This window comes from Delphinapterus leucas, chromosome 3 (genome assembly GCF_059928025.1).
Source record: "Delphinapterus leucas isolate spDelLeu-1000000601 "Yukka" chromosome 3, BTC_Dleu_Yukka2, whole genome shotgun sequence".
Classification (NCBI taxonomy): Eukaryota; Metazoa; Chordata; class Mammalia; order Artiodactyla; family Monodontidae; genus Delphinapterus; species Delphinapterus leucas.
In genome coordinates, this window is record NC_143131.1 from 146,675,388 (window position 1) to 146,689,974 (window position 14,587).

The window sequence follows — 14,587 nt, forward strand, 5'->3', positions numbered from 1 at the left end:
ACAAATGGAGGAGGGCAGATGCCGAGGGTCTGCGAACACCTGGAGCCAGCTGATCTTGAAGGAAGGATCTGCCCTTAGACTTTCCTCAGGGAACCAACGAACTCCCTTTTGAATGACTGTCATTTGCACCAAAAGGGAAATGTGCTCCCCAACGCTGAGGTTACTCCAGCAGAGAGCAGACGTCTATGGAAATACTTCACCATGCAACACCTGGTAACGAGGTGCTCTTCACTCCCAAGGGCACCATGACCTACAAAGTGACCTTCACGGAGGCCTCTCGGAGGACCTGACTGATAATCTAGGATCAGGGACCCAGATGGGACACGTGGTTACTAACGGGCCACAGGCGGACAGAAACCATGGGATTCTTCTGCCAAAAGACTCTTCCTCCCAAAACGCGGAGAAGATCACTTTACACTTATTAAATTAACAAAGCAAGGGACTTCCCTGGCAGTCCAGTGGTTAAGACTCTGTGCTTCCAATGCAGGGGGCACGGGTTTGATCCCCGGTCGGGGAACTAAAATCCCACATGCCACAAGGTATGGCCAAAAAAAAAAAAAAAGGCAAGGAAAAATGACCACCTCTACTGCTGGTAACCAAACGGGTGGTAAAATGCATAAACTGATTACTGACAAGAATATAAACAGGTTCAATCTTGTAAAGATGAAAACTGGCAATAGGTTTCCAGAGCCTTGAAAATAACTTTTAAGCCTATTAGCCCTCATTCCTGAGAATGTAAGGCCAGGAAATAATTCCAAAAAAGACAACAGAAGACATGTACTAGGATCACATTCACATTAGCCCACAATTATGGCGAAAAAAGTGGAAATAACCTAAATGTTCAACTATAGGATGACGTTTAACTTAGTGGGATATTAAGCGACCCTTTAAAATGATAACTAGGAAAATAATAAAGAGAAAAAATAATTAAGCCATAATAAGTAAACAAAGCTGGATGATGATAAAACTGTAGCTAAGCTGTAACTCCGGGAAAACTGTGTGTGCCTCCAGACAGGGAGGTGCTGAGGCACCGCATGAGGGATGCAAGTGGTTTCTAAAGGTAATTTTCACCCAATGACATCTGGCAATTACCCACAGGGGGCCCGGTGAGGACAGACTGGGGTTGGGGCACAGAAATTGACCAGTTCATCCAGATCTTGCCTTAAATGTTTCCAGAGATGGGCACTCTCTCCTCTCGGAAACCCACTTGAGCTGTGCTGTCCAATATGGTAGCTACTAGCCCCATGTGGCTATTTCAATGACCTGAAATTAAATGAAATTTAAAATGTAGTTCCCCGGTTACATTAACCACACTTCAAGTGTTTAATAACCACATGTGGCTAGTGGCTACCATACTGAATATAGCAGATACGGAACAGTCTCATCACTGCAGAAAGTTCTGGTAAGTGGGCAGCTTTGCACTCAAGGCTGCACCTGGCAGAAAAGGCATTCTCACAGAGGTGAGGGAGCATCTAAAGCACTCCCAGATCCAGCCTCAGAAACATGCATCTCTTTCTCTAGGAAGAAACAAAGGGCTTGAGCGCAGAAAGTGGGTAGAAGAACATTGGGTGGTGATCATATGCTCGTGAGGTCGCCTAGCAACCTGGCTGGGCAGCAGGCGTGAGGAAAGGCTCTCAGCTGAACTGTCAGAGGAGCAGCCCAGGCGGGTGGGTCAGAGCTGAAGAATGGAGCAGTCAAGGCGAAAGGTTTCTGTTTTCCCCATCCCCTTGATTGATTCTGGACGCTGGGCCAGGCATGTGTCAAATGAGGTTCAGGCCACTGGAACCGAGAAGAGGCTTGGTTTGTGCCCCACAATATACAGCTGTGGTATCCCTGCCTGAACACACTTAATCTTTGCGTGGTGACGACGGTTACCAATGGCGGGAAAGGCTTCAACTCTATTAAGGAAGGAGGAAATCGGGCCCCGGAAGAAACAGGGTCACAGCAGAACCGGCTACGTGCAGGAGAAGGGCCCAACATCAACTCAAACAGGGTGGTCTGAGGGCTGCGGACAGGATGGGTGGCAGATACGGCCTTGGGCTCAGATGCTGCCACCGCCCCCGGGCTGTTGGGCACGAGTGGGCAGGCAGAGTGTAGCCATAGGCACCACATGCCAAGAAGAAAAAGGCCTGCTGAGGCCTCCTATGGTCTCTTGAAGCAGGATAAGGAGCGCCCCACCTTAGCCAGCACGGGTCCACGAGGGATGCAAAGTACTGCCACCTCCTCCTATAGAAAACGAAGGTCCAGGTAGAGAAGGTGACTTGTCCCAGGTCACACAGCTAGGAAGTGGCTGCCAGGGTTCGACTCAGGTCCAGCTCTCTGCCCAGTGCTCCTTCCCCTCAGAAGCCCTCCAGAGGGAAATCTCCAGGGGCTCCCACCCAACTGCTGTGTGTGCCAATCCCCCTTTCCCACGGCTCCCTCCGTTGCCTTTAACCAGAGACCCTCTTAGGGCAAACCCTCAATGGCTCCCTGCTGCTGACACGATCAAGCCCAAGTTCCCTGGCCCAAAGCCTTGGTGACCTGCCCCCTTCACTTGTCCAGGATCCCACTGCTCCCCTGCGTTCACCTCCTGCCACAGCCAGTGCCTGACTGCTTCCTACTTCCATGCTTTTCTTTATGCTCTTTCCTCCACCTGGAGTGCCTTCGCCATACCTGTGGTTTAACCATACCACAAAGTCTAACTCAACCACAGCCTGCTCCATGAAATGTTCCCAGCACCCCAGCACCCCTCCCCTGCTAGAACTTCCTCACACCTTATTAGGGCTTTCATCTCAGACCATCTGGTGCCATAGTCACTAGTATTCACAAATTCTCTCTGACCTGGCTGTGAGCTCTGAAAGGCTAAGCCCGTGTCGGATTCATCTTGTTCTGCCCCAGAGAGCCTAGAACAGAACAGCCAGTGGATGGATGGGAGCATGGGAGGGTGGGTGTGTGGGAAGATGGGAGGACGGCTAGCCAGATAGGCAGATGGGTAAGTGGCTAGATGAATGGGAGGATGGGTGGGAGGGAAGGCATATGGAAGGATGGGTGTGTGGGAGGATGAATGGATAGATGGGTGGGCAGATGGATGGATGGATTGACAGATGGGTAGGAGAGTGAGTGACTAGGAGGATGAATAGATGGATGGGGGAGAGGGATAAAAAGGAATGAAAGGTATGTCTAGGGAGCAGGCAATCATCAAGTCTTCCTTTCTTCCCAAAAGGTACCAGAGCCTACCTTGTTGCTGGCTTCTGTGAACCACCAGCCTCTCTTCTTCTCTCTATACTACAGCCAACAAAGTTCTTTTTACAAGTACCGATGCTACTCCATCCAATATCCCCAACTTAGTACACTGAAAAACGGGCAAATTTCTTTTTTTTTTTTTGGCCTCAACACACGGCATACAGGATCCTACTTCCCTGAGCAGGGATTGAACCTGCACCCCCTGCACTGGAGGTTCAAGTCTTAACCACTGGACAGCCAGGGAAGTCCCAGAAATGGGCTAAATTCCTATCAAGTGATTTCTGGAATGGAAACAGCACAGGACCTAGGTTCAAATTCCAACTCTACTACTTACCAGCTATGTGCCCTTGGTGAAGACAGGAAACTAGACTTTAGTTTCCTCATGGAGATGTAGATAATTCCAGTGACATGAAAAAGTTTATAAGCCACCACGGGTTAGTCAGTTGACTATTGGTTGTTACTACCTTCACTGGGACTGTGTATTTTTGGTTTTCAAAAGCCTAAAACCATGTTTATCTCGTTCACCAAGGTATCTATTATTCTATCTGGCCAATAAGTATTTTAAAATAACAGATGGATGGGTGGGTGGATGGATGGATGAATGAATCGGTGTGTGTATCTCCTTGTAAACAGAGAGAAATGAGGCCCTCCACATAAAAGAAAGGAAAGTGGCATGAAGTCCATTGTCCCCTCAACACACTTAGATTCCTGAATCTAATCTGTTCTCTGGTTTGGGGAGATGGGCCATCTTTACCTTGGGAAAGCCAAAGCCTTTGCCTGGGCTAGGACATACACAGTTAATGAGAGGAAACCACTTCCTGATCAATAATCACCGGGCCAAGTTTCAGTTCAGTGACAAATGAAACGGCTGAGTTTCAGAACAAGTAACGCTTAAGGACGGCAAAGATTATGAAGCGCAAAGGCAGAGGAGTAACATGGCTTCCAAAGACGGGCATTTAACACTCTCTCCCTTGGGGAGGAGAAGCCTGGCGTGCAATCCTGGCACAGCAGGGACAAGCTGAGGCGCCAAATCCTTCTGGGCCAGCAAATAAAAAAGTAAAACCCGAACAGGATTGGCCCCAAAGATACCATGTCATAGCCTTGGCTAAAAACCCGGGCAACCTGTCCAACTTGGCTGGGGATAGGAGAGGTTTCAGATCTCAGCTCTTCAAAAGTTCTGGGGAATCCAACCCCGCGTTATCACTGATAAAGCAGGTGGGACAGGTGACGTGGGCTCTGCCTCCTTGAGGCTCCTGCTCCCACCTCTCCCAGGCTCCCTCTACCCAGAGGACTGGGAGAGGACTGGGTGCTGAGTCACGGGTGGGCGGGTGGCCTGGGGTCGACGGCACAGAGGAAGGAAGCACCTTTATCCGGGCCGCCGCCTTGGACCCACTCCCTGCACATGCAGGCACCTTTAAGCCTCACCTCACTCAATCTTCACCACAACCTGGGGGTCATGTACTTTTATCAACCCTGTTTTCTAGTCAGTCCCAAATCTCAGAGAAGTTAAGGTTGCCCTGTGTTTTCAATTAACAGTACTTTTTGTGCTGTTTTTTATTATTCCAAAAGCATTACACACTCGTTAAAGAGCATCTTCAAAACATACTGGTACAAAGAAGAAAATCAAACCAGGCATCGTCCAGAGACAACCGCTTTAAGCATCTTGGAGCACCTCCTCCCAGGATTCCACAGTACAGAGGTACGTGGACTTGTCTGGAACCCCACCCTAACACCTCCCAGCTGTGTGACCCTAGGGGACTTACGTGACCTCTCTGTCCCTCACTTTCCTGCTTGGTACAATAAAGATGTTAGCAGTTCCCGCCTCATGGGCTGTTGTGAGCATTCAGTGGGTTAATAAGTCAAAGACGCTTAGAGCAGGGCTGGGCCGTAGTGCACGCCCCACAACTGTCCACTCACGCTTGTCTCTCTCTCTCCACAAATGTGTCCTTGCATACTTCATAAAAATGGGATTCAACTGTATACATTGATTTGTCATTCTCCTTTTTACTTAGCAATATGCCACGAACAGCCCTTCCGATCACAAAACACCTTCCACAGCATCCCCTCCAACTACTGCAGACTGAATGGTGGGCCCACCGTAGGTCTAACCAATCCCCTGTCGTTGGGCTCTCTACCCTGGTCACAGGGTGCTGCGTCCAAAAGCCTGAGGCTTGATTTACAGGTTGCCAGACAGGTCTCCAAGTGGCAGGGTCACTCCAGGCCTCACGGGTCACACAGGTGGGTACCCTAGATAGCACTGAGATGTGAGGCCAAGCCTGGGTCAGTTTTGCTGTGTGCCCTTAGGTACTGGCCTTGTAAGTTTGCAGGTGTAAAGACACTTTGGTCCCACCTATGAAAGGGACTGTACTATCCCCCTTTTTCAGAAAAGGAAACTGAGGCTCAGAGGGGTGACATCACTTGCCCAAGGTCACTCAGCAAAGACAATGGCCTTGCTGGGACTCATGGGATGAAGGGCATCACCCAGTCCAGAGCCTCTGAGGAGGACTCTTGTGGGAGGTGTGGGGTGATTCAGGGGTCTTCTGAGGTGCACCCTGATGGTCCCTTCAGGCGGTCCTGCAGACAGATCAGACGCTCGGGATGGGGGACAGAGGTTGGCACTGGTGCTTGGGGTTCCAGATTCCTCATGAACGGAGGCACACCAGTCACCTCTCCTCAGCCCCAGCTGTCACCTCGAAGTGGGTGCGGGGGTGTTGTACGCACTCGAAGGAAAAAGAGGCTTGAGAAAGAACTAGGTCTACCCAGTCTGGCACCAGAGCCCACCAAGATGCAAACCAAAGGTAGAAAGAGGGCTTCCCTGGTGGCGCAGTGGTTGAGAGTCCGCCTGCCGATGCAGGGGACATGGGTTCGTGCCCCAGCCCGGGAAGATCCCACATGCCGCGGAGCGGCTGGGCCCGTGAGCCACGGCCGCTGAGCCTGCGCGTCTGGAGCCTGTGCTCCGCAACGGGAGAGGCCACAACAGTGAGAGGCCCGCATACCGCAAAAAAAAAAAAAAAAAAAAAGGTAGAAAGAATCTCAAAGCCCAACAGAGAGGCATGCCAGCTCTGATGGGGTCATTCCTCAGGGCGACAAAGCCAGCTTTGTGACAACCACCTCAGAGGGCCAAGAATTGGGTCTGGGCTGCCAGACAAGACAGGCTGGAGCTTTCCAGGAAGGAGGGCGAAGGGAAGTGAGGCACCGGCATTGGCTTCTCCCTCCAGGCCATGAATGCTGCTCTTCTGGCCACCCAGGATGGCCTTGGCTATCCTGGACCAAATGGTCACAGGGCGGGCATGGAGCTGAGACTGCCCTCCCCGGGCAGGGAACTTCTCAAAGGTTGGATGGAGCCTTCTTTACTGTCACTGAACCATGTTCATCCTCATTACACAGCCGTAAGCTTTAGGCTGATCCCCGGGACTCGACACACCAGCGCCTACCCAGGAGCAGCCTCCAGTGTAACAAGCAAGGGGAGGTGGACCACGAGCCTCAAGGGAATCTGCCTGTCAACCTTCGGAAAGCCAGGCCAGGCAATCTAGTCAACCCGCAGAGAACATCATCATCACAATGACAACCGTCCCGTGCACTTCTCCTTCCTCCATGCTGGGCACGGTGTCAGGGTTGGCCACACGTCTCCATCTTCACAAATTCCCTGAGGGAAGCACTATTTTGATCCCCATTTTACAGCTCAAGATACTGAGCCTCAGAGAGGTGAGGTGACTTTCCCAAGGTCACACAGCAAGCAGGCAGCAAAGCCAGGAGAAAGCTCAGAACTGATTTCAGTGCCTGCACTCATCACCACAGTGCTGGCCTGCCTAAAGAGAGGCAGGGGGAGCCTGGGTCTGGCATTTACTACAATTCGTTTATTCCTTCAGCAGTTATTAACTCAGTATCTACCACATACCTGTTATCCACAAAAGATGGATAATTCCCTGCTCTCCAGGACCTGACATTCTCCAGAGAGGAAAGAAAATAGACAAGGAGACACACAAGAGAATCCCAGTTTGTGACAGGAGGCTTGAAGGAAATCAGCAGGGAGCTGTCACTGTGGTCAGGAGGGAACATGGGAGTTGACACCCAGAGGATGAGAAGGAGCCAGCTGTGCAGTCATCGGAAGAGAGTGGCAGGCAGAGGGACCAGCAAGTGCAAAGGTCCTGAGGCAGAAAAGGCTGTGCTTCCTTCAACTGCTCTCAGTGGCCCCCATCCTCCTTAGACTTGGAGGCTGGCTAATGTTAACTCTTTAGTCACCAGCATAGTGGTTAACCCTCCACCTGCCACCCTTAGGGCTTGAATTCTGGTTCTGGTACAGTCTGTTCTTAGGAGGAAAAAATAAGCTATAGGAGAAGGAAGAAAAAAAATTGTAGCAAAGGGGAAAGCAGAGAGAAAGGGGAAGAGAAAGAAGAGTGAGCACATGGAGAGCGGGAGGAGGGGGTGGAAGGAGGAAGCTCTTTTGCAAGTCCCTTCCTCCCTGCCTATCCCTCCCTCCCTGCCGGCAGCCTACAAGAGTGCTCAGCACCTTAGGGCCCACAAGGGCCTCAGGAGCACCCAGCTTCCCCACCCTGACACCGCCCCCTTCCCCTGCCACTTCCTCTGCTAGCCCTGCCCAAGACCATCACCACTTCCTCCGCATTAGAGGCCACCATCGCCATCCCAGGGCTCAGATTCAGTGGAGGCTGAGGCAGGCCCGAAGAAGGGGCACATTCCTGGGCTCACAAATGTCAAGGCCACAGGAGATGCCACACTGAAGGGACCCTGGACCCTCTCCTCCCAATAAGCCCGTTTGTCTTCCCCTCTGTATTGTACAGCAGAAAAGGCAGAGGCTCCTGGCCAGAGATATTTGGGTTTAAGTCCCAACTTTGCCACGGAAGAGCTGTGTGTGCTGAGCAAGTCACTGTACCTCTCTGGGCTTCTGCATCATCAGGTGGGGATACTAACTCCTGCTTCTCATGGGGCTGGTAGAAGAATACAGGATGGAATGATGGACAGATAAGAACGGAGTGGGACTTCCCTGGCGGTCCAGTGGTTAAGACTCCGTGCTTCCACTGCAGCAGGTATGGGTTCAATCCCTGGTTGGGGAACTAGGATCCTGCATGCTGCACGGTGAGGCCAAAAACAAAATGAATGGAGCAAAAGTCAACTCCCCACTCATTTATCTTGTTCACCTAGGAACCCACGGTGCCTGACATGTAGGAGGTGTTCAGCTGATCATGCTAATGACTAACACCCATGTGAGCTTTTCCAGAGTCCTGGACTAAGTGGTTTACATGGGCTATTTCATACTCCAACAACCCTATGAAGTAGTACCTTTCTGCAACTAAAGAAACCGAGGCACAGGTAAGTACTTTTCTCAGGATCACATAACCTGCAAGAGGGAGGGCCAGGCTTTAACTCCAGGATCCAGGATCGCATCCAAGTTCCCGGACCATCTCTAGTCCCTGGCAAACGTGAGCTTCCCCTCCCATCTCACCGACTCTGCTCTCTTTCCTTACTGACTACCAGGCCTAATTCTCTAGAATCCTCCATGCCTCTCACCCACATACAACATCTCCCTCTCGAGCTAGTCCCCTTCCATCAGTCACTTCCCCTCCCTGGACTCTAACTTGGGCTCCAACCACAGCTCTGGTCCTCCTCCCACCCCCACCAGCTCCAGCCACCAAGACGTGGCCACTCTGTCCCAGCCTTCACTCATCAGTGGCTACCCTGACCTTGGGCAGCCAGGATACCTGGCTCTGGCATCCCCCAATTGTGTGGGCAAGCCACTCCCCATCTGGTGACCATCCAAATATCACTCTTCTCTAACACCACACAAGGCTGACCTCATGACCTGGTCAGACCCCGGAGGCTTGGAGCAGGCAGGACGGTAACCGCCATATTCAAACCCCTCAACTTGGCATTCAAGGCTCTATTGACTTGGCTCCCACACACTGTTCTAGACCTGGCCCGCCCTGGCCAGCTCTCCAGGCCAAGCCCAGCTCCCAAACCCACTGACTGCTGGGCTTGAGGAGGCATTTGAAATGTGTACAGTGGACCAGGGGGAGGGCACCAGGTGCTGGCGGACAGAGAGGCCAGATCTGCGCTGCCCAGTATAGCAGCCAAGGTCACTACCGAGCCCCTGAACCGTGGCTGGCCTACACCGAGACACACTGTAAATGCCAAACGCACACCAATTTCAAAGACTTAGTATGGAATGAGAACTTTAAATAACTCTTTCTTTGTATTGATTATATGCCGAAATGATCATACTTTGGAAATACTGGGATAATTAAAATATACTATTGAAATTCATTTCTCCTGGTGTTTTTCCTTGTTTGAATGAGGCTACTAGAACATTGCAAGTTGCACACGTGCCTCCTGTTACATAACCCTTGGACAGCGCTGCCCCAGAGGCTGCCCCTCACTTCCAGCAGATGTGGCCCCGCAGGAGTACACGTGGGCGGTACCAGCACATCTGATATTTCCACACAAGACAGGGACCAGGGCTCTTATGGGAACTCTCCTGATCTCAAAATGCTTGCAATCACTTCAAACCTGGTTCAGCCACCGTGGGAGCCACACAAACCCATCTGCAGGCCCTTCCTGGCTCAAGGGCCACCAGGGGACAACCTCAGGCAGGCCTCACTGTCTGGCCTCTCCTGGCCCAGACTTCCTTCCCTCCAGCCTTCTATCCCGTCCCACCCGCCCCGCCCGGTGGAAGCCGTCCCTTCTCACTCTAGCACCATCTTGGTCCCGCTACAGCTCGCTCACCCTAGCAGAGCTTTCTTTTCCTCCCCCGTGTGGCCCTGAAAACAGCAGGGGTGGCAGGCGCCTGGCCCATCCTGAGCACCTATGAGCTACCGGTCTGATTCTCACAGCTGCTCTGTGGGGTGAGTACTGGTCTCGGCCCCACTGGACACACGGGGAAACTGAGGCTCAGAGACAAGCCACTTGCCTGACTTCACACAGCGGCGAAGTGGGGCAGCCAGGATTGAAAGCCTGGTCTGCCTGGCTGTGAGGCCCGAGTCTTTCATCACACACCCCCAGGGATGTGATACACACAGGTGAACGCGGCCTGTTTGCTGAACTGAATCGAGGCACATTCATTTGTATGAGGCAGCAGTGCGCCACGGGAGTGATCTTGTCCCCCAGGGGACATGTGGCCTTGTCCAGAGACATTTTTCGCAACTGCGGGTGGAGGGGGAGGTGCCGGCAGTGGTGGTACTTTTGTGGGTAGAAGCCAGAGATGCCGCTAACATCCTATAATACACGGGCAGCCCCCACAGCAAAGAATGAGCCGCCCCAAATGTCGGTAAGGTGGGGAGCCTGGTATCATGGACAAGCTACAAACACTGAAGGCCTTCTGCTTGTCCCCAGTTCAGCTGCAGTAACTGGCCAGGACCTTCTCCATTTGATAGCAAGAGCATCAACCATAATGAACTATCATCCTTTCCTGCCCACTTCCTGGATGGAGATCAGGTGCCGGATGTATTACACCTCCCTAGCTCATCTCGTCCTCCATCGTCCTCCAAATTATCACCTCCGTTTTACAGACAAAAGAGTCTGAGGCTCAGAAGGGGGGGGATCACTTGTCTGGGGTTACAACCCAGATCCTCCTGAGCCCCAGTTGCTTCCCTTCACCACTCTACTCCACTGGCCTCAGCAGGAGCTGGGCCTGGGAGTGACCATCCTGGGCTGTTTTCTCGGGGCCTGTGGGGCGGCAGCCCCTGGGGATTTCCCCCTAGTCCGGGTAACCTCGGGAGGCCAGGGGACCCTGGATGGAGGTGAAGGCTGGGGGCACTGTTAGTTGTTTAGCTCACTTCACCCTGGCCTGCTCTAGACCCAGCCAGAACAAGTCTCAGGGCGGCCAGTGCTAAATCTGCCCCTCCAGACCAGGCAGAGCCCCTGGGCAGGCAACATCCCCAGGAAGCTCCGGCCACCTTGGTTTTAGGACCCAGCCAGGAACCCACTCACAATAGCATGGACTTGTGTTTAAAAACACTAGACTGGGCGGAAATAAGGTTACTGCCTGGGGGCAGAGCTCTTTCCGGAGGAGGAGGGGAGGCGCACGGGAGACCTCAGCAGACCCCGGAGGAAGGAGGAAGCGGAAACCCAGGCTTTAAAACTCTTAGGCAGAGATGAGGGGAAAGGAGCTGGCCTGGCCGGGGAGCGCTCAGAACCTCAGCTTTGTCTGAACTGGGTGGCAGGGCAGGATATAGCACCCGAAGGATGGGGGTTAACAATGGCTCTCTGAGCCCGGGGGCACCTGAGGTCCCCACCATTGGGGCAGCTGCTGCCAAGATCCCGGGTTCCTGCAGGGTCCCAGAGGACTCGGGGATTGGCTCTTAAGCGAAGGCAAGGGGCGAAGGGGGCTTCTATTAACTTATCTCATTTTCTTTTAAAAACTACCCTCAAAGAGCCATGCATCACTCCCTCAACCGAGTAACTCCCTTCTAGGAGTCTAGCATAAAAAAATGATTTAAAATATAAAAACTTTACAAGCAAAGCTGTTCATCAATATAGAGTCAGCCTAGGGCTTCCCTGGTGGTGCAGTAGTTAAGAATTCGCCTGCCAATGCAGGGGACATGGGTTCGAGCCCTGGTCCAGGAAGACCCCACACGCCACGGAGCAACTAAGCCCATGCGCCACAACTACTGAGCCTGCGCTCTAGAGCCCGTGAGCCACAACTACTGAAGCCCGCATGCCGCAACTACTGAAGCCTGGGTGCCTAGAGCCTGTGCTCCACAACAAGAGAAGCCACCGCAATGGGAAGCCCACGCACCGCAACGAAGAGTAGCCCCCGTTCGCCGCAACTAGAGAAAGCCTGTGCGCAGCAACAAAGACCCAATGCAGCCAAAAATAAATAAATAAAAATATACAGTCAGCTTTGCTATAAAGTTTACTTTAAAAAATGCCAGTTTTGTTCCAACGCCACTGATGTATTAGGGAACAATTTTATCAAAACGCTAAATTCACATTTGCTTATGTTCTGTTCTGTCTGCCAGAAACACTGGGTGAACGCAGAAAACTTCACCCAGATGAGCCAAGCAGCAAAGGAATGCACAAATGGCACAGGCACCTCAAACATCTCTCAGCAACCTTTAAGCCACACCCACCCCATCTGGGGGTCCAACGTGCCCCCTGATTTCAGATAACCCTCTTTTCAGATAACCCTCCTTCCACAGCTTCACATACTGCAATGCTTCCCACCCACAGCCACAAGCATCCTTGCAGACCTCTTTCCCAGTTCAGTGTTGTATTTATTGTGATAATTTTGTCTTTCTTATCTGCAAAACTTGTGTAAAACGGTGCTACTTGTTTTTTAGGTTCCTATCTTTATTTTTTTCTAATGTGCTGATGAAGTTTTTGAGTGTTGTGCCCTTAGCCCCATTTTTCTCACAAGGCCTCTGATTTTTGTTGCATGTTTTGCACAATTCAGGGATTTTTAGGAAGGCATATTTACATTACAGCAGACCTGACTGTATTGTGTAAAGGGCTTAGCACAGCGCCTGGCACATGATAAGCATTTAATCAATTTTAACTTGTTGGGATTCCCTGGTGGCGCAGTGGTTAAGACTCTGCCTGCCAATGCAGGGCACACTGGTTCGAGCCCTGGCCTAGGAAGATCCCACATGCTGCGGAGCAACTAAGCCCGTGAGCCACAACTACTGAGCCCGCATGCCACAACTACTGAAGCCTGTGTGCCTAGAGCCTGTGCTTTGCAACAAGAGAAGCCACAGCGATAAGCCCACGCACCACACGAAGAGTAGCCTCCACTCGCCACAACTAGAGAAAAGCCTGCGTGCAGCAACAAAGACGCAGTGCAGCCAAAAATAAATAAATTTATTTAAAAAAATTTTTTAACTTGTTAATAGTAAAAAGAAAATGGGGGGGTAGGAATTACTTAAATATCCAATAAGATTAAAATCATGGGGGCAAAAAAAAAAAAAAATCATGGGGGCACTGAGCCATCCCAGAAGGTATGTGTGAAGCATTTAGAATAACACAGGAAGAGGCTTTAGGAATGAAAGATAACATAAAACACTGTAGGTGTGTATTACTACAACCCTACATTAAAAAAATTTTTTTCTCCATAAAAATCGATTAAGTCTGGAAGGAAATGTATCAAAATGTCAACAGCAACTGACGGGACTTAAGGTAATGTTTTTCTTTTTAATGAAAAACAAATTTGTACTATACACCTAATTTTGCAAAATCATAGACCTTTTAAAAGCTTAAAGACAACATAAGACGACAACTAAAGCAATTTTCAAGAAGCAGAAAAATCATCTCAGCCTGTTAACCCAACTCTTTCATGCCCCCATGCTCCCCGTCTCTGTTCAGCACATAAGTACCTGTTTCACCCACAGCTAGGGCAGCAGGCACACCCTGCTGAAAGCAGTTTCTTCCATTCAACCCTCCATCTTGTCTTTAGAGTAAAGATTATTACTAAGGGCAAGAATTTTGAAACTATATAGCTTGTGACTTTTACTTTGTATCTAGTAATGAACGAGAAATGATTTTCTTTTGAAAATCGCTTAAGGAGTAGGTGAGCATGAGCTTGACTGTGCAAAAAAATCAATCCTACCAGCCTCTTTTTCTCCCGAGATCAACTGATGATTTATCAGGGAGAAGAGGGAAAAAGAGGCTCCACATCGTGAGACACTAATGTCTCAAGACATTAGGCTTTGAGCCTCTGCAAGACACTCCTCAGGAAATCTGTAATTGGAGTCCTCTTCTGACAAGGCTTTGACAAATTGGGATTCCTATGGCTTCTTATACCAGCGAAATCCTCAGAAAGACCTTCACCACCTAGGCTGCCAGGAGAAAAATCTGCTAGCTCTAGGACAGGGAGAGGAGGTGCTGCTGGCCATCCCTTCACCAGCTCGCAGCCAACTGGTTACCAAGGTGCCACGTCAAAATGGAAGTTCTGGTCCCAGACATAAAACCTAGATGGAACCTCTGGCCTGTGCTGCTGAAATGGCCATGCCAGGGAACAAAGAAGCGGGAAGGAGTTATGGTCCCTGATTAGAATCTTTAGTAAAGCAACACCTGCTTCAACTTCAACTCTAAGGGCCTGACTAAGCAGCCCTTTTTCAGGATAGGAGACGAGGTCACAGGGATCTCTGATCCAAGACAGGTCTTCCTTAGCTGGTAACTAAGCCCAGAGCCTTGGGTTCTAGTCCCTTCCTTTCCCTGAGCCCCCGTATTCCTGCGTGTAACATGGGGTTGGGTTAGATCAGAGGGTCACACACTAAGGCCAGGCAGGGAACCTAATAAATGTCCAGGTGCGTCAGCCATCACACAGCTCTCCTGATCTACCTTCCCCTTGTCTTAATTATGAGAAAATCATGGGTTCGGAGGTGGTGGGGAGGGGCTTGTGGTGCAGCCGGCTCAC

At 51.0% G+C, this 14,587-nt stretch overlaps 1 protein-coding gene and 1 long non-coding RNA gene across 2 annotated transcripts in view; one reads left to right on the forward strand and one right to left on the reverse strand.

Annotated features, from left to right (window-relative positions):
* STK10 (serine/threonine kinase 10) overlaps positions 1-14,587 on the reverse strand; it is a 120,741-nt gene that overhangs the window by 103,691 nt on the left and 2,463 nt on the right. The window lies entirely within an intron of this gene.
* On the forward strand, positions 7,828-9,501 carry LOC149749723 (uncharacterized). Its single transcript, XR_016392855.1, has 2 exons — positions 7,828-8,267; positions 8,383-9,501. It is a non-coding gene; the product is annotated as an uncharacterized LOC149749723 (long non-coding RNA).